The 19,088-nt window shown below is 38.7% G+C and overlaps 1 protein-coding gene and 1 pseudogene across 5 annotated transcripts in view; one reads left to right on the top strand and one right to left on the bottom strand.

Annotated features, from left to right (window-relative positions):
- SUGCT (succinyl-CoA:glutarate-CoA transferase) overlaps positions 1-19,088 on the top strand; it is a 698,665-nt gene that overhangs the window by 409,650 nt on the left and 269,927 nt on the right. The window lies entirely within an intron of this gene.
- LOC118929040 (60S ribosomal protein L27a-like) lies at positions 17,349-17,882 on the bottom strand (annotated as a pseudogene).

Here is a 19,088-nt window from a genome sequence, read left to right as displayed (position 1 = left end):
GAGTCATTCATTGGTTAAGATTGTCCTTCCTACCCCACAGCTCAGATTCCACTTTGTTTTGGTCATAAATAGTGAAGTGAAGTGAAAGAAGTAAGGAGGAGAGAAGGTGCATTTGTTTATGAGACAGTGTTCCTCAAGGAATCAGTTGACAAGTCTGACTAATCCCTATAACATTTACTCTGACGTATTTTTGCCTTCGCTTCTTATACTTTTATATCTTTATCTTAAGACTCTTTGGCCTTCATCTGGGCAGTCCATTACTGGGAGTCTGAGAGACAGGGGACTGATCCATTCAATATATGTTATTTTACATCCAGTTTCATCAAAAGGAATATAATGGGAACAAAAGGCCAAATCCCATTTAACACAACTTACTCAACTTTAGCCAGGCTCACACTTATTTCAAATGAAACTACTTTAAGTTCTTTCTGGAATAAGACAAGTCATAAAGGGACAAAACAATGATGTGTCAAATGTTAATACAAAAAGTTTTGTTCTTTGGATGTATAATAGTATATTTTTTAATCTTGGCTACTTGGATTTAAATCAGCTCCTCTTCTGCTAGTGGTCTAGGGTTCTTAGATAAAAAGGTAGTTAGTTTGTCATAAATTACCTGTTTAAAAATCTTGATGTTTCTGGATGAATCTGTTCTTGGAGATTGCAAATTTAATACATCTCCCTATTCTTTGTGCACGGAGGTAAGCATGGCAAGAAATGAGTGGTCCTGAGTGTAGAGCTAGTGAGTATTTAGTCAATATCCACTAATTGAAAATATAATCACTTGGAAAAAGTTACACACATACACAAACACACAAAACATGCACACACACACACACATACACACACACATATATATATATATATACATATACTTCCCCCACTTCTTGGGTGGAGGGACCTTACAAACAATGACATGGCTAATGGACAGAGAGAGAGAAAAAGGAATGTTCACAGAACAGACAGAGGGCAGCAGTAAGGGGTTAACTTGCTTTTTCCTCACAAGGCAGAGAATCATTCTCACACAAAGTTAACAGTATCAGAGCATACTCCCTTTGGCAAGTACAAGACCCCTGGCAAATCTCAGAGGAGTGACACATGTGAAGTGGAAATCCTATATCCCAAGGATTTTAGATTTCTGAATAGAGATTATACTGATAGAGACAAATTGGTGATTCCGACCCAACCCTCTAAACTTACTGTTTGGCCTTGTATTGAAAATTGAAAGTAAACCTTTATTTATTTACCTTTACTGTGAAACTTGTGTGGTGGAAGTTTACTGATGTGCAGTGAATCCCTAGTGGGAATTTACCACAAATAACAAGACTAGGAATATTTGTTTTCAAATGGGTTTTTTAATTGACCTTGATAGCTTTAAATGTTTCTTAATTAGTGTATGCAAATCTGCTGATTTTATGAAAAAATCTGTTTCTTGCTGTATTAGAGTATAGCATCACAACAAAATTAGCATTCCATATGTTGTTTTGTTAAACATACTTGGTGACTTTCTTTAAAATCCCTTGGGAAATATTTTGAAATTTGTTGAAACAAATATGCAACACTTGAAAGTGAATGGTGATTATCACCACATTGTTCTTTCTTTAAAGCATTGCCTGTGTTTAGACTCAGGGATGCCATCACTGAACACATAACCTTCAGAAATTAATGGATAGGACCTAGATACAAGCCTTTTACCTACAGAATTCCAGCAAAGCCATGATGCCGTGATGAAGTACATCTACTTTACCAAGGGCTGGATTGGCAAAAACCATCTATAAGAGCTTTTACTAGAGTTTTCTCTTCTCTAAACGGCTGAGACAATTCAGTGCCCATTTTCTAATCTTCAGAACTCTTAAATAGAAACAGAAGAATATATTTCATCTGAAATTGAAGAACTGATTTGCCTCCCATTGGTGGTACTAATCATTAATTTTTAATCATTTACTGAAACTGAGATGTGGAGAGAGTTGTCATGTTTATGTCTTCATTTCAGGCTTAAAATTGAGTCAACAAACATAGTGAGTATCTGCTATGTTCCAGGCATTGCGCTAGGGACTAAAGGTACTGGTAAGAATAAGACGCATGCCACCAATAGCTCTAATTCAAGGCCATCATAGGCTACAGTGGGTAGCTTATGGGTAGCATCCAGGACTAGGGGAAGATCCTCAGGGAAGATTTCACAGTGGAGTAGACACGTAAGCTTAAAAGGTGAATGCAAGTTTACCAGATAGGAAAGGCTGGAAAGGACATTCCAGGATAAGCAACTGGTCGATAAAAGGCAGTGAGGTGCAGGAAGTTGCAGGTTGTGGGTATGATGGTGTGATGGCAAATCATTCAGCGTGGCTGGAACATGTGGTTCAAGATGGGCTCTGGGGGGGGAACTGCATTTGGAAAGGAAGGTGGGTGTGTTTTCTGGCACGCTGAAGAATTTGAGTTCATCTTGTAGGATGTGGAGAGTCTTTGAAAATTTGGTCAGTGTTGGATGACAGGAAGAGACTGAAGACACCAGCTCTAATTAGGAAGCTATTTTAATAGTTTGAGAGGAGAGCAAGGGCTGGAAATAAATCATAACAGGGCATTAAAAGGCTCTCCTTTTTCAGGTGTGAGCTATTTAGGAAGAAGAATGGATTCCACTTTAAGGAATGAAGGGTCAGAAGAGGGTCCTGAAGAACTCCAGTTTGTGGTGTGCTAAATGGGGAGATCCCAGCATCATTCATTAGTAGGGAATAGAGTAGAGGTTTTGAGAGGAAGAAAATGAGTCCTATTTTGGACTGGTTGAACTTGAGGTTAGAGTGGAACATACTGGAAGTATGGGTCTTTGTTGTGGTTCTGATAGCTTAGCATTTCCTGCCCCTCCATAGTGGCTTAAGGCTTTTCTTCCTGTGAGAGAAGCTTCCAGAGGAGTAGGTGGGGTTTGATGTTTGTCCCTGAGGAGCATTGATTACCACTTATGTGCATGTGCCCCTACTGGGGCTCTTGAGTTCCTGTCCTGTTCTAATTCTTTCTCTTGAGCCCTGGGTGGGTGCCCAGGGAGAAGAGCTTGCTGGTACGTGCAGACTCCCTTTCTATCTGTGGCTTCCAGTTACTCTGACATGATAGCCCATCTCCAGACTTAGTTTTCTTCTTAGATCTATGGCAGTTACCTCTTCCTCTCATGCTCTGCCAAAGGTGAAACAGTCTGTGAGCCCGTCTCTCCTCGGAAGGCGTGTCATTCTTTGGAACGTGGTGCACCTGGTTGCCTTGCTACTTTAGCCTGGGACATGCTCCAGAAAAGTCATTATTTGTAAGTTACTTGCCTTTTTCTCATTGTTAGGGTAACGACCTCTTGTGTCTTTTGTTAGGGTAACGACCTCTTGTGTCTTTTGACGTTCTCTGGGGAAGCAGTACTCCCTCTGTAGAATGAATTTTGACAATTAAACAGCTGGCAGTTACTTTAGAACACGGTCTTGTGGATAGCTGCTGGTACGCAGTTAGAGCAAACAGAGTGGTCCCTTCAAGCATGCGAAAGAGAGAAACTTGGAGCTATTAGTCCTCAAAAAAATCACAGTAGGAACCTGGGAAGACTCTTTCAGATGATTGATAGACTCTTCAGATGATTGCCCAAATCAGAACTGTTTCCATTAGGCTGCCTTTACCTACTGTCTCTCTTACCCTTCAGTGCCTTGAGGACAACACCTTGCAACTGCGGATGAATAGAGCAAAAAGCAAAACAAAACAAAACTGTGGTGTGTCCCTAAACCTCTAATAATTCAATATAGATATATTGATTTGGAAACTCAGATGATGACAAAACCCTAACCAAGCCAAAATATACACAGAGGAGGAATAGTTGGGCACATAACATGGTATTTTTCTTGTGCGAGTCAGATGGGGGGTAGTGGAGGTGGTAGCAAACTCTCTGTAAAGGGCCAGCCAGATGGTCAATATTTTAGGTTTTGCAGGCCTTACTGTTCTGTTGCAGTCATTCTGTTGCAACTTAACTCTGCCTTTTTAGAACAAAAGCAGCAATAGACTATATAAGAACCAACGGGTGTGGCTGTGTTCCAGGGAAACTTTATTTATAAAAACAGGTGGCTGCTGGATTTGATCCTAGGGCTGCAATTTGCTAGCCCCTTAGTTACTGGATTGATACAAAACTAGGGCACATTACATTTCCATTTTGGCCATATGGCAATCTGTATCACAGAATTCTGCAAAGAAACTCCTTGAGCCCAGGCCTAACCTCATGTGATGAACCAGCATATCTGCCTGAGACATGGATCATACTCTGTGCTACAGATGATATTTAACAGCAATAACAACTTCCCATGGCATTCTCTCTCCAAATCCTTTGTGGAACAAGGCAGATAATCAGTGATTACATAAATAGTATCCATGGATGGGGAAAAATAACTGGAAGGAAATAACAAAATAATCATTTTTATATCTGACTTCTTGAACTGTTGGCAACTCATTTATTCAAAATTTGCAAAGTCTCAAACAGTAAGCCTGTATAACTTTTATAATCAACCAAAAATTATTTTAAAATAAAAGAACACGAATATGTGTGATAGGAGAAAGAAATATACTTGAAGTTGTTCTATAGAATTTGTGTTACTTGTTTGTGTTAAGTCATGAGTAGAAATCTAAGTTTACTTTCCTGCTAGAGATATGCCCATTCCTTTAGACTACCATTTAACATCTTGAGAATGATGATAATTTTATAATGCAAAAAAGAGCTAAATATTTCTTAGCTCTGGGCCAATGGTTCTTGTTCACATGGCCTCTCATAAGAGGGGCTGGGCCTAACTTCCTATGCCCAAGGATGGGAGGAATCATGTCTCTCTAAGGGTCAATTTTCCTTTCTGCTGGTGAACCGGACACTCCAAGAGATGTATTTATTACCTGATAGCAGCCTTTTGGTATATCAGGAATGAATGTTTATAGATTATTGAATGACCTGGCATCATTTGGAGCATCTACAGTCCTCTTCTTCATCTTGGGGTCATGCTGCTTGCCCAGCACATAATCAGCTAAACAAAGAGGGAATAGCATTACTACACCAAAAATACTGAGGGAATTCAGTCATAAGAAATCTCAGTTACTCATGAATGGAGCTAGAGGGTATTAGGCTCAGAGAAATAACTCAGGCAAAGACAAATACCAAATGATTTCCCTCATTTGTGGAGTATAACAATGAAGCAAAACTGAAGGAACAAAACAGCAACCGACTCACAGACTCCAAGAAGGGACTGGCGGTTACCAAAGGGGAGGGATGTGGGAGGGCGGGTGGGGAGGGAGGGAGAAGGGGATTGTGGGGTATCATGATTGGTGCATAGGGTGTGTGTGGGGTCACCGGGAAGACAGTGTAGCTCAGAGAAGACAAATAGGGACTCTGTGGCATCTTACTACACTGATGGACAGTGACTGCAATGGGGTATGGCGGGGACTTGATAATAAGGATGAATGTAATAACCACATTGTTTTTCTTGTGAAACCTTCATAAGAGTATATATCAATGATATCTTAATGAAAAAAAAAAAAAGAAGTCCCAGTTACTTACCAAAGATGCAACTAATATTAGATCCACAAGTTCCTTTCCTCAAGCCCTATTTTCAGGACATTTGGCCGTTATGACTTTGGTTTGGTTCTGCTGTTATTTTTACGTGGTGTTAATGTGTTCCTGACATATTTCAGAGGCCAGGCTTGTCATTTACTTTGAGGGGTCCCATGAATTTCTCTCTTACACTTTTGAAATGAAATTTCAGAATTGACTCAAATTTATTGTTTCAATCAAAATGGATTTGATTTACAGATGTCTGATCCCTTAAAAACAGATCTAAAAAAAGAAAGCTTCCATCAACTTCAGTTTCTGTTTCCTTGTCTCCTCCAAAGAAGAACTAAGGGCTTTCTAAATAAGACGTTTTGTGTAAGACTTATTGCATTAAAAACATTAGTGCATGTTAAATGGAGTACATTATATTTGTATATATACATTATATTTATAGTATAATCCACCAGCAAGTTGTGCATGCTTTTTCAGAATGTGATTATTCCTCATAAAAGGGTTTTAATTGAAAATTTTATGTCATGGATAGCCTATAGCAATCTTAGATCTACGTACCTATATTTATGTGTCTATAATTTATTTTTTAAGATTCTCTATGCAACACTATTTTGCAATTACTAAAGGGGTTTTCTTTCTTTTTCTGTTATTCACATGGGTAACTTGAAAAAAAATTATTGCAGTTATGTTCGACTGTTGGCACTGTTGCAGGCAACTAAAAGCTTAAGAAAATGGTTCCTCCCCTTGTCCCCCCAAACCCACATCTGAAAAGGTCACAAAAGGAAACACACAATTCAAATAATCTCCATGCTGTATCTGAGATTAACTTGGACACAGATGTTTTAACTTACAGTTTGATCTGGCGTAATATATACATTTAACAAAATCCTGTTTTGTATTGCTTCTATAAACACTGAGGTCTGATAAAAGTATATTGATTTTTCTGCTATTTAAGAGCTTTTGAACCAGTGCTTAAAGTGGGTTTTCTCCAAGGCCTAAATTAACTCTTTCAGCTTTTGACTGTGTTTCTGTGTAGGGGTATTTGTGTGTGTGTGTGTGTGTGTGTGTGTGTGTGTCTGCCTGCCTGCAAGTATGTGTTTGTTTATGCTTGAAATGGATTAGAATGGCAAACCATTTTGTGGTCTGCAGTATTTACTTGGTAGGGACAATCATTAGGACTTTGTTCTTGATTTTTTTCTTAGAAGATGAAATGATTCAACACTGTTCATTACTGTTCATTTCCTAACCATGCTGTAATCATACGCCTGGATATTATCTGAAAAGTCAGTGAAAATATTAATGCGTCCTGAGTGGGGTTTTCTTCCCTCATTCTGGGCATTTTGATATGGACCATACGTCCTCCTCCTGGTCCTCAGGTCTTTAGTCCAACTGGACCAAACTGTGAGGGCCCTTGAGCAAGTGATCCAGGGAATGTCGATCCACTATAAGTCCGTCTTGCTTTCAAAGTCATCCTCATACCCTCTTCTTTCTTGGCCAACATCCTGACACCCCCCAAGTTCAGCTTCTTGCTTTGTGCAGGTGTGCGGCAGCCAACACAACTGCCAGGAGGCTTCTCCAGATGATTGTGTCTTCAGACCAGAATCACGACCTCAGGAACTCCTGGGGAAAAAGATATCTCCGTATTTAACATATCAAAAGGAATGTCACACCCACCTCAAGGGCAGGTGATGAAAGCAAATGCAAAAACAAAAAGTAGAAACCTATGAAGTTTTTGTAAAGCATTTTCTCCTTACTTTAAAGAACTTTCTTGAACAAAACTTAATAGAAGATAAAAATCGATTTCTGTGATTGCCGTAAAAACTGCTTTAAATTTGCTTCTCAGTTCCCAGAGGTTGGCTGCTTCACTGGAGAGAGCTTCCAAATCCACTTATTCCAGAAAGCAGCCACTGATGGCCACACAGCCTTTGTAGGGTGTGAACATGCGGCATGGCTTGTCCGGACACTTGGCTGGAAAATGGCGCTATAGACATGTAAACCCAGGACACAATCTCATGTAAAATTAACATTTATGTGTGTCAAGAGTATAGAAATGTTTTACATATGCTTGTGGAGATTTTCTTTAGACTGCATTTGATAAAAGGAAAATACCTTCTTTTAGCAGAAAACTTTAGTGAGAATGGGGGTTTTGTTAGCTGCAGTAGAAGGCAGGAGACTAGTGTCAAGTGTGAAGAATGTGGATTTAAATGCTGGCTCTAGGACTTACTAGGTCTGTGCTCTAAGTTAATTTTCTCCTTGAGCCTTGGGTTTTCTCACATGCAAAACATAAATAATTATCTCTACCTTGAAGGGTTCTTTAAAAGATTATGAAGAATAATCTTTGTTGGCCCAAGATGGCTTTTATAAAGTGAGGTATTTAATTTATGTGAGGAATGGAACTTTGGATCTTGAGAAACCCTATGGGAGGACACGTCTACTGCTAAGGACTGACTATACCGAGTCCCATCACCTGAGATGCCAGAAAAGGGAGATGGGATTTAGGGGGCCGGAAAGCTTAGATTGTAAGGAGCAGTGGGATCCTAAGGGGACCTTTAAGCCCCTCCTGTCCTCCAGTGGTTGCTGAACCTTTGGCAAACGCACCATTCGCTGGATCAGTAAAGTGTGAAGTGTCATCCTTTTGCTCAATGTCTCTTCCATGTATCTTTGACTTACGTCTGCTCATTTTATCCACCAAATTTGCTTTTACTATCTTCAGCTCCATAGAGCCAGCTCATCTCTGCAGAAATGAGCCGGATCTGATTTTGCTTCTCACATCCCTGACAGAACTGTCAACTTCATTTCCATCACAAAATCTTGGTAGCTCTTAAGAGTGTCAGAACTCAATGTTTCCCATTCCAGGTTGAACTGGCACAGCTGGGGCACAGAGGAATCTTCTTTAGACTTGTGAACTGAGCAACATGGATTGACAAATCACTGGGAAGATTAAAATGTGGGTTTGGATTTCTACTGTAAAAATCTTGATCTGAATGTCATAAGACCGTAAGAAATAAACTTTGAATTAATTTATTGGTAGTTGAGTTACATGATAAAAAACAGACCATCTGATACCTTTGATCTATTTTGAACATACAATTGTATTAAAAATCTTTTAATCTTATTAAATCTCCAATCCTAACCTAGGTGATAAAGTTGATAATTTTTTACCTAGTTAACTGGAAAAATTAACAGGCAGAAATTTGTACAGTTGTTCTCCCACCAAAACATGAAGTCTGGTATCTAGAGTTGATGACGTGTAGCTTGCTTCCATCACACTGAATGGTATATAGCCACGTTGTTATCAAATCTGTTGCGTGTAAGGAAAATGTGGGTTTCAAGAGAGATTAGTGCTTTGGGGTAGTAGCTCATAGTAATTGTACTATATTTCAGAAAATAGGAACTTTTCTAGTTACCTGAAGTTGCTACTGTTTTTATCTTTTATGCTCATTATAAACGGCTTTTGGTAGACATGTTCATATTTCACTCTTTGCATTTTAACTAGAATATATTAAAGGTAGCTTTTTCTGAAAGACACAGGGTTAACATTATAGATATTTATTCTTTAACTCATTTATTCAACAAGTATTTGCTGAGTGCCCACCTACTGACAGTTACTGTATAAACTGAGTCTGAAAGAAAGAGGACAGAGCTGTGTGAAGAATGGGGAGAAAAGAGTTCCAAGCAGAGGGAAGAGCACCAGCAAAGCCCTGAGATGGAAAAGAACTTGACTGGTTTGCAGAACTGAAGAATAGTGTGGCTAGAGCTTCGTGAGTGAGGAGCGGAATGGAACAGAAGCCTGAGAAAGTTAGACTGGAATGTAGTTAAACCTTGAGGGGCTCTTAATGAACACAGAGCTATTGCCCCTAACTAAAATGCCACCAGACTGCTGCACATTTTCTGATGTGTGCGGTGTCTTTATTTTGTGATGTTTCTGATGTCGCTTCTTCTGGTTTCTTCCCTTATTCCTGTTAAGGCTTTGACTTTGCAGTAGTCATTGCATCTGATTCTAGTAACTTTATCTTCTTTTCATTCTAATTTGCTTTCTGTTGGGTTGAAAAATCAGACAACCAAGCTAATTAGAATTATGTCTAAAATGAGAGTAAAGAAGCCATGAATTTGGGGTAGAGACTATCTCCTCTGGGCAAAACCTGTGAGCTTTTATAAATGGACCACATTCCTTCTAGACCTCAGGGTCCTTGTTTATAAAAACTGTCTAATGATCAGAAAATATCACGTAAGTGCCCTTTTGATCTGTAATTCAACCTACAACCATTTTGTAAAATATTTTAAAAAATTAATTGCATTTGTTGTGATTCTCACAGTTAATCTTGCCATGTTTTAACTATCTAGAAGTGTTAACTACTTCTTTAAGTAACAGTACCCCCGATACATTAACACTGAGAGAAACTAAAAATTAAAGTGTTGTGAATCATTGTCTTAGATGAGGATCAATGTTTAATTATAAATCATTGATTCTATTGCATTTTTCTTCATCTGACTACAACATGCATTATGAGAAAATCTGAACTCAAGTGAAATTAGATTTGGGTTCCATGTCTAGTGATTTCCGCATTTTTGAAATGCATTTAATTATTTTCCTATTCCAAAATTCTAGACTCTTTTGTACACAGGAGTAGACAGTTGTGCATAGTCACACAACTATTAATTCTCTGAGGAAAGAAGCTGTCTCTTCTATTTTCATATCAACTGCAGCATTCGCCACAGTATTTTGAACAAATTAGATGCTCCAAATGCTTATTGAATTCATAAATGAAAAAATCCATTGGCTTGAATCTGTTAAACCTTTGCTAAATCCATCAGCAGTCGTCACTTAGCTGCTTTTCTGTCTTTAGAAAAGCTTTTGTCAGGCACCAGTTTCTTAAAAATAAAATGTGGATATGTGGTATTCTAGAATTCTCTGGGATTATGTAGGAATGCGTAAAATGGTCTTCAACTGCCTCAGAGAAAAGTGTTAGTAAGCAACACTTACATAAAATAAATAGTTTCAGACAGTGGTCAACCTCAGCAAAGTATTCAACAATCAAGTGACTTTTCTTTTTTGCTTTTGGGCTCAGAAGCTGTCCTCTTACCTCCAAATCTCACTCCTGGTTAATTGCATGGGAGGGATGAGTGGAAGGCAGGGTGCTGAACATGTGCTGACAGCTGTCCCAAATGTGGCATCTTATTTCCTGCAGGCCCAGGTCTGCTTAGCATTACACAGCGCTTAGCATTGGTCAGGATGTGGTCAGTATTTTTTGGGAGGTGTATAAGAAGTTGGCTTTCCAGGAGGAAAGCTCCCGAAAATTTACACAGTGCATGCAAATTTTAGTGTAGAAAATTGCCTATAAAAATTTAGGAGAGGGGTGGGAAATTTATTGGTTTGGCAGCAGGGAAAATATTTCTTTTGCCTCCCCAAAGAAAAGATTCCATAGGATTTATTGCCTTTATTTGGAAAGAGATAAATTCATTCCTAGAAATATTTTGGAGTCCCTGGCTCTCAGATGGCCTTGGAGTCCATTCACCAGGGGTCGGATGGTTCTGGAAAGCATTGTGCGGTGAAGGAAGGAAAAGTGAAGAGCTGAGGTGGAGGGCCTTTTAAGGGTGGCAGGTACATTTGTGTTACAACAATCCTTGAAGATCATGTGGAAGTAGTAGAACTTATTTATTGAGTTAATCTGTGCCTAAACTGAATGGGTATTATCTCAAGTTTAAAAAATCAGTGGTGGAAAAAGGCATCTGGGGAAAAAATCTTAACACTTCTGGAAAAAATTTACGATTTTAATATCATCATATTACTATTGTGTTTAAAATGTTAACTCTTCCTTTAAGGATAAACAGCTAAATTTATGATGTGTGAGGTCCCTGGTGGCTTTAGATTTTGGTGATGCTATGATTAATGAAGAATGAAGGGTGTGTCTGAGACAGACCTGGCATGTCTCCTTATTTCTAAATCAAATGGTGTCATTAGTGTCATTGTGGCATCAAACTTCTGTGGATCAAGAGGAGGCAGGATATAAGCCAGGCAGGGAAGTGATTCATCTTGATGAAGAGGTCAGTCCTCTGTGTTTGGAGAGTGGGCTGAGAAACCCTAGGACTGGTGGAGGAGAACAACAGTAAGAAAAACGCGGCTCTTCACAATGGGGGAGCACAGACGTTCACTTATCGTTTTAACGTGAGCTGCGACCCCCTCAGAACTGCTTGCTCAGCCTCTCTTAATACCAGAGCAACTTAAAAACAAATTACATCTTTTACCAAAACTGCATAAAGCAGTTCCTCTGGGTCCCCAGCTTTGACAGGATTCATTCTGAAATGGTCTTGTGTCATACAACCTATACAGCAAATTTGTTACTTTTACAACAGAAGACTCAAGACAAGACTTTCCAGAGTCCAGCTGTGGATCTTTTGATTGTCGTCATGTTACTCAGTACAGAAAACTGTTTGAATCAAAGCCAAAGATGTCCTTGAATCATTTGGTATCAGGGCACTAATGAGCTCTGCAGACATTTCAAGTTCCTTTTCCTTCCCTTCTCTCCAGCCCCTTCCACCTCAGCCAGGTGTGATTTAATCCAGTCTATTTTCCCTCTAAGTAATAAGCTGCGACACACACACGCACACACACACACACTTACATACATGTGTACACATATCCATAAAATTCATGTGTGTGTAATCTTTTGTATTGTGAAGTTCACTTTCAAAACAGTTTTTTAAAAAATAAAAGCTACTTTATGGATCTGTTTTATTGGTAGGTATTTAAAAGGGGAGCTTCAATTTTCATTGTATCTTAGGGTTTTTAGAGATGACAGAATCCTTAATAATCTACTAAGCCAACTCTCAGTTGTTAGAGATGAGAAAACTGAGGCTCAGAGTTTGAGTAGATTTACCCAAGATAACACAGATGGTAGCTGATAGAGCTAGTCTTGAACCAGGCCACTGAATTCTTTCCTCTTGAGCACATGATTTGAGAGCTTTATTCATATTTCTTACTTCTCCATTTTTCTCCACTTAAAATTATTAAAAAATGGGCTAGTTTTATGCACCCATATTTCCTTTTCCTACTTTTTCATGGTGAATTTATGAAATGATATTGTTCTGAAATGCTATGTTCCGTGAACCCGTATAATTTCTGTTTGTCTGGTATGCTCTCTGTTCTCTCCCCGTCCTCTCACAGCATCTGTCTAATGAACTCCCACTTATAACCAAGGTTCAAGTCCTCTGTGAGTCTCTGTGAAAAACAAAACCTTCCCTGGACGATCGCCTGCCCTCACCCCTGGCAGCTTATTCTTTTGTACTCTGGCAACCCTTAGTGTAAGTGACTATGAGCATTTATAACATTGTGTTACATTTATTTATTTTTTCATTCTGTTATCTCTTTGTATCCCCTATTCCATAATATGGATAATAGAATTCATTATAGACCAAATCTCTAGGTATTTAAAAAACCCTTCAGCCTTTATTTCTAATTTAGTTTCTGAACATGTATATTATCTTGAAGGGTGTCCTACTAGTTTGGTCTCCCAACAGATTGTTCATGAATCAGCTTTTACTTTCAATTAACTGACATTTACTAAGCAACTGGTATTACAAATAACCACAGAAGTTGCTCCTACCGACATCATCCCATTAAGTCCTCACAATAATCATGGGGAGTTAAGCTTTCATACTCAATGTGTAGATATAGAAACTGAACTGCAGAGGGTATACATCTTGCCCAAGGTCTGCTCAGTAGTGGAATCTGAAATTCAGCTCCACCATTGGAATCAATTTCAAGATTTTTCCCCTCCATTGCATCTATTGTTAACTCATTAAGTACTTTCTTCAGTATACCTGTACTCTAGCAAGATAGAAGAGTGGTTGTGGGGAGCTGGGAGAAGTTTGGAAGTTCGGAAGTAAATTCTTTGGATAGTCTGCTTCATACATGTCCATTCAAAAGTCACCAATATGAAAGCCATTTAAACTATCATAATTTTGAAATAAGTGGTCTACGTCTCCCTCAATCTTTTTTATTTGTTTTTGTTTTTGTTGCCTATATTTGTGCTTATAACTTGTCTGATATGATTTCTCATCACCAATACTTTTTTTTACTAGGAATGAGGTCCATATTCTAAGCTCTTATCTAAGGGTCGTTGAGGAAAGGGGATGACATTTAGATGACTAGTTGGTTCAAAATGTAGAAATTGTCTAATTGTGTCCTCCCACTTAGGGTTTTGTCAGAACTTCTAATGAATATCACACATAAACTTCAACTACTTTTTTTCCCGTAATTTCAGAAGTCCTGGTTCTTTAATTGGCCATATAAAGAATGATAAAGAGGAAAAGAAGGTAAAAACCTCTTATATTTTCTCAAACTGAATCATCTATACCTGAATACTTGTGTGATGCATAATGATTGTCCTGCCTTGTGAAAACTGGGCAGTATTGCTGGGCTGTGACAAGACAGTCTTTTATAATTCACTGTTGCTCGTTTTTGGCATTTCTCAATTAGTACTGAAGAGTAAAATATGGCCCCTTTTATTTCTGTAAAGATAAACAATAAGGCTCATAAATCTTACTTAGCTTTTTGAGCAGAGCAGGTATGTGTTTATAAGAATTAAAAGTAATGAAAAGTTTATCTCTTGGTAGAGTTGCAGCTTGAAGGTTTAATCTGAGCTGTAGCTCTGCAGCTTTTGGTTATTAGCTGTGCTTTGTCTTCTGCCTTGCTGCTGTCAAATAAGGGTGGCAGGTTTTGAAATAGTAAGAGAGAAAGACGATAAAGGGGTGGGTCTGTCCTCATCAGAGGAAAATGCTTCTCAGATATGCTTTATAAGCTTCTGAGAAAGCTATTTTAGCCTACCAAAAGTATAAAAATATTTCTGCAGTCTGTTGAAAGTTGAGAATATGTGAAACCAGGGAGGTCAGAGGCTCTTGGAAATGTGCGTGTTACTGTAGACCTAGTATCTGAAAGTTAGAATGAACTCTTAGGGGAAGGCTGTTCAAAAGGCTGACGAGGCTAGTCCAGACGGTCTACCAGACCAGAAGGAAGGAGTTCCCAGTATCTTATTTTATAGGCAAAGGCTTGGCTGAGTTTTATTAGAGCCAAGTGTATTTTTTTCAAATACATTTCTCATCATTTGAACTCTTTTCAAATGAAATATCAATATGTAAAACTGACGATAGCAGAGTTACCTTGGATGAAGTGGGAGAGAGGGCCTGGACCGCTGCCTCCTAAGCTTCACCTTTCCTCATATAGCAGAACTTCAAGCATCAGATTTCCTCATGACACAGTTTAGAAACATACAAATACATTTGGAAATGTGACACTGTCTTGCCAATGGGTTTCTGCCCCGGGCAAGTTTGCTATGGATTCAATGAGACCAAAGAAGTGACAGTGGAACGTTCTTGGGGTGAAAGGGTTATACCCAACTTTATTTCCATGGTGGCAGGTCAATCACTAAAATCCCATCCATTCAGAGCGAGTCTGCCTGCAGCAAGCCTGTCTCTGCCTCTGGGCCTCTCTGCCCACACAGCCGCCCTCTGGGCCTCTGTCCTCGGGGCTGCCACCACTCCAGCCTCTGCTCTGCTTTCCTGCACCCTTACAGCTGTACCACCATGTCTCGTAGACTACTGGGTGGAGCTCCTTATATAGAGTCAATAGCAATGTATTGCCCACACATCTGTAGTGAGCTAGCCAACCAGGGCCAGGTGAGAATTTTGGCCACAGGAACTGTCATTTTATCCACAGACAATTAGATACCTTAATCATCCTATTGTCCTGGGGCCAAGGAGAAAGAAACTGAGACTAGTGGTTCTCAAAATGTGGCCCTAGACCAGCAACATCAACGTCACCTGGGAACTTGTTATACATACAAATTCAGTGTCAGTATCTCTTGGTGGAGGGTGCGAAGGCAGCAGTCTGTGTTCTAACAAGATCTGCAAGCGTCAAGACCACCAAAATTTGGGAATCATTACCAGAGCATTGGTTTGGACATCTACATTTCTCAGACCAGTTCTGTAACTGGGTCCTCAAGACATCAGACACAAAGATGAGATTGAACTTGTGATGATTCTCATAGAGGAAACACCTGAAAGAGGAAATGGAAAGGGAGCTGGGAAACGCTGTGCAACTCAATGCAAGCCTATCTTCAGTGAAGGAAAGAAGGTGGAAACACTTCAGAATGTTAATTCTAATATGTAGGTCATTTCCATTGTGTATTTTTTTTCTCTTGAAAATGTTATATTTTCCTGAGTGTGTTTTTTAGGGGAAGGAGGAGTATGTTGAGCAAATTTGGATTGTTTTCTGGCCATTTCAAAGGATCTGTTGTAGGGTATAGTCCTATGAAGAGTGATTTTAAAATTAGGCACTGAATTTTGCTGGGCTCAAACTGCAAACTCTCTCTTCTTTGCACCTCAAATCTTGGTTCATTTCTTCTTAGCCTTAGCTGTCAGGGCTACATGCCCAGTTCAGGGGTCATCACAGTTTGGCGCAGTTTATAGACATGCCCTTTGTGGCTCTCTCCTTCCTAGGATTCTCCTTTCCCTTTCCAGTAGCTGTAGTTTCCTTGAGTTCTGTCTCTGGTTCTCCAGGCCAGTAAGGCTGTTTGTTTTCTATGGAACTTTTATTTTCCTTTCGTGGATCTGACCATTTTTTATTTACTTGTTTCTGTTTTTTGTTTTAAATATTTAGTTCTACCATGATTTCATATGTCCACATTCATGATTAATAGTAATATATTTTCAAAAATAAGTTATGCCTTTATATATTACTTTAACCTTTTTGTGTTTGGTGCTCAAATTTCACCTTATTTTTTATATTAATATTGGTACTTTTACCTTCTCTTTATCTGTATTTTCCTGTCTTTTTATTCATTTATTTATATTAAATCTTTATTACTTTGTTTTAGTTTTAAAAAAGTCAAGCTGTCAACCTCTTTTTTAATGACAGAATTGTGGCCATTCACATTTATTTTCCCACTTGTAAACTTAGTAGTTTTTTTCCCATCTTACTTTACATTTGATATTTATTTCCATCTTTTTCCTTTTTGAAAAACTTATGCTAATTTTCTGGTATTGTAATTTTTATTTACTTTATTTCCCTTCCTAAGTTAGTTTTCTATTTCATTAATGGTTGTCTTTACTTTCTGGTACTCAAAATCTTATATATATTCTTCTATTATGTGGAATCAAAATACCAAAGTGTTTGCCAACATACTCTATTCTTCCAGGAAGATGAATGAAACCTGTAGAAAACCTTCTCCATCTATTCCTCTCTTCCAAAAACTTTATCCTCAACTGCTAGGTTGTACTGAGATAATGCAATATTTTAAGTTCTGGGGTTTATTAAAATTTCTCTTATGGCATATCTATCTCTTTTATCTCAGGTGTCCTTATTTAGCATGTATTTTATACATTTTTAGACAGCCTGTGGTATATCATTATCCATATATTTAGTTATATGTGTGTAATATATATGCATATGTACATGTATTTATTTCTCATTTCCTTGTTTCTTAACCTTTTCTTCTGTTCATATATATTGTTTCAATAGACTTGTTTTTGAGTATTTTCTTTAGTTGGATATATGTGTCACTTATTACATGAATCTTTTCATATTTAAAGATATGGAAGATATGGGGTTTTTTAAGCCTAATAATGAGTGGAAGTTCTTTAGGTTGCAATTCTTTACTTTAGATAATATATAGATATGATTTTACTGTCTCCTAACTTCCAAGCTCACAGATGAGAAGTCTAATCCATGAATGATTTTTCTTTTTGTAAAGAAATTGTTCTTTCAACCTGGAAGATTTTGTTTTTAAATCCTTGGATTTAAAATCAGGTATGTCTAAATGTACTTTATCATCAATTTTTTTTTTTTTTGAAAAGCATTTGTTAATCATTTAATGAACCTCCCTCCATGTGACTTCAAGCTGCCGGGACACAGGTGCCCCGGCAGCTTCTATCTTCCTCTTAGCTCTGCTGCTGAAGAATTTGGCCTTCACGATGATGGGCTGCTTTGGGAACTTCCCCATCCCCGGAACTTTGTAGTAACCTGGTCACACCGTGTCAATGATAAGAGCAGCTCCAGTCTTGCTTTTGGCAGCATTTACCCATGTCTGCTCACTGACCATGTTTCACAGTTTATCAAGGCTGGCAGTTCGGCAGAAGCTCTGGTTCCTTTCTAAGGAGTGAGGTAATGCCTCATACCAACTTTCCCAAAGTAACCTGGGTGACATCCGTCAAAGTTGGTCCTGTGGATGCATGCCCCTAGCATGACCCTGGCCTCCTGGGCGCTTCTGGTGCTTTCCAATGAGGCCATGGCTTTGGCTCACATGGCCCCAAAGTTCTGGGTCTTCCTCAGTCTGGACAGCATGTTACCTCATGAAGACAAAAGAGCTATCATCAATTTTATTTAAAACTCAGTGGACTCTATGAAATCTTTCTTCCTCTTGGAGGATTTTGAAAAATTGTTCAATAATTATTCTTCCTCTATTAGTTCCTCCTCCTTACTCATCAGGATTCCCATTCTTGCCCTGTTAAGAACCCCTGGATTTGTCTTTAGTTGAGTTATATTTCTTTCATAATTTCCATTCTTTGCATGTTTTCTTTGATTTTCTAGGCTACTAATTTGACTCTCAACAGAGACCAACTTCTCCTTTGGTTTATGTTGCAATTTTTTTTATTTTAAAGGTTATGGTGTTTGTGTTTTTGTTTTTAAATCCCCTGGGTAGGGTACTATCCCTGATTGTGATCCTGAGGAATGACAAAGGGCAGGTTGTCTCTGGTCTCAATACAGCAACAAAAGCAGGTGGTGAGTTTGATGTCCATATACCAGAAAGGTCTCTGTTCACTTATTTCCACACTGCCTGCCAGCCTCAGTGGGAAACCACTCAGGCTACCTGTTCAGGACCCTCATCTTGGGCTCCAAGGATACCAGTAGGCCCAGCTTTTCAGAACCAAGTCGAGGGACTCTCACTGGTTGGTCACCGTTCATGTGGTGATTGTGTGACATCCCCTAAGTCCTGCTTGGCTGCCTGCTCCTCACCACCTGCTTGGCCCAAGACAAATACTTGGGTTGGAGTAGAGCTGGGAATGGAAGAGAAAAGCGATGGATTAAGCCACCCCATTTCTAGTACTAAGGCAACCTTGATGGTAAGACAGAGCATTTGTCAGTTTTTCTTCTGGGAGGATGTAACAAGTACACATTTTTGGACTGTGAGTAGTTTTCTTTTGGCATTACATTAACAAGGTACTCTATTCTTAGGAGTTTCACAGTAGTTTGAGGGAGTCTTATGCTGATTTTTTTCCTTCTAATTTTTTAAAACTGTAAACATTGGTTTTATTGCTTGAGCACAATATGTCTTGCCAGTGGCTTACATGTTCATAAAATCCTAAGAGACTTTAATATTCATCTCATGGTAGAGGCATTACTAGAAGTATCCTGGTAAGTTCATTTATTCATCACTTCCTTTATTCATTCTTTAACTTTATCCATATTGTAGACACAGTTCTCTCTTGCTCTAACATAGTGGTTCTGAAACTTTAGCCTATACAGAACCATTTGGAGGATCCTTTAAAA

Source organism: Manis pentadactyla, chromosome 7, assembly GCF_030020395.1.
Source record: "Manis pentadactyla isolate mManPen7 chromosome 7, mManPen7.hap1, whole genome shotgun sequence".
Taxonomy (NCBI): Eukaryota; Metazoa; Chordata; class Mammalia; order Pholidota; family Manidae; genus Manis; species Manis pentadactyla.
The sequence above is the reverse complement of the archived record's forward strand: the minus strand, read 5'-3'. Positions and strand labels throughout refer to the sequence as shown.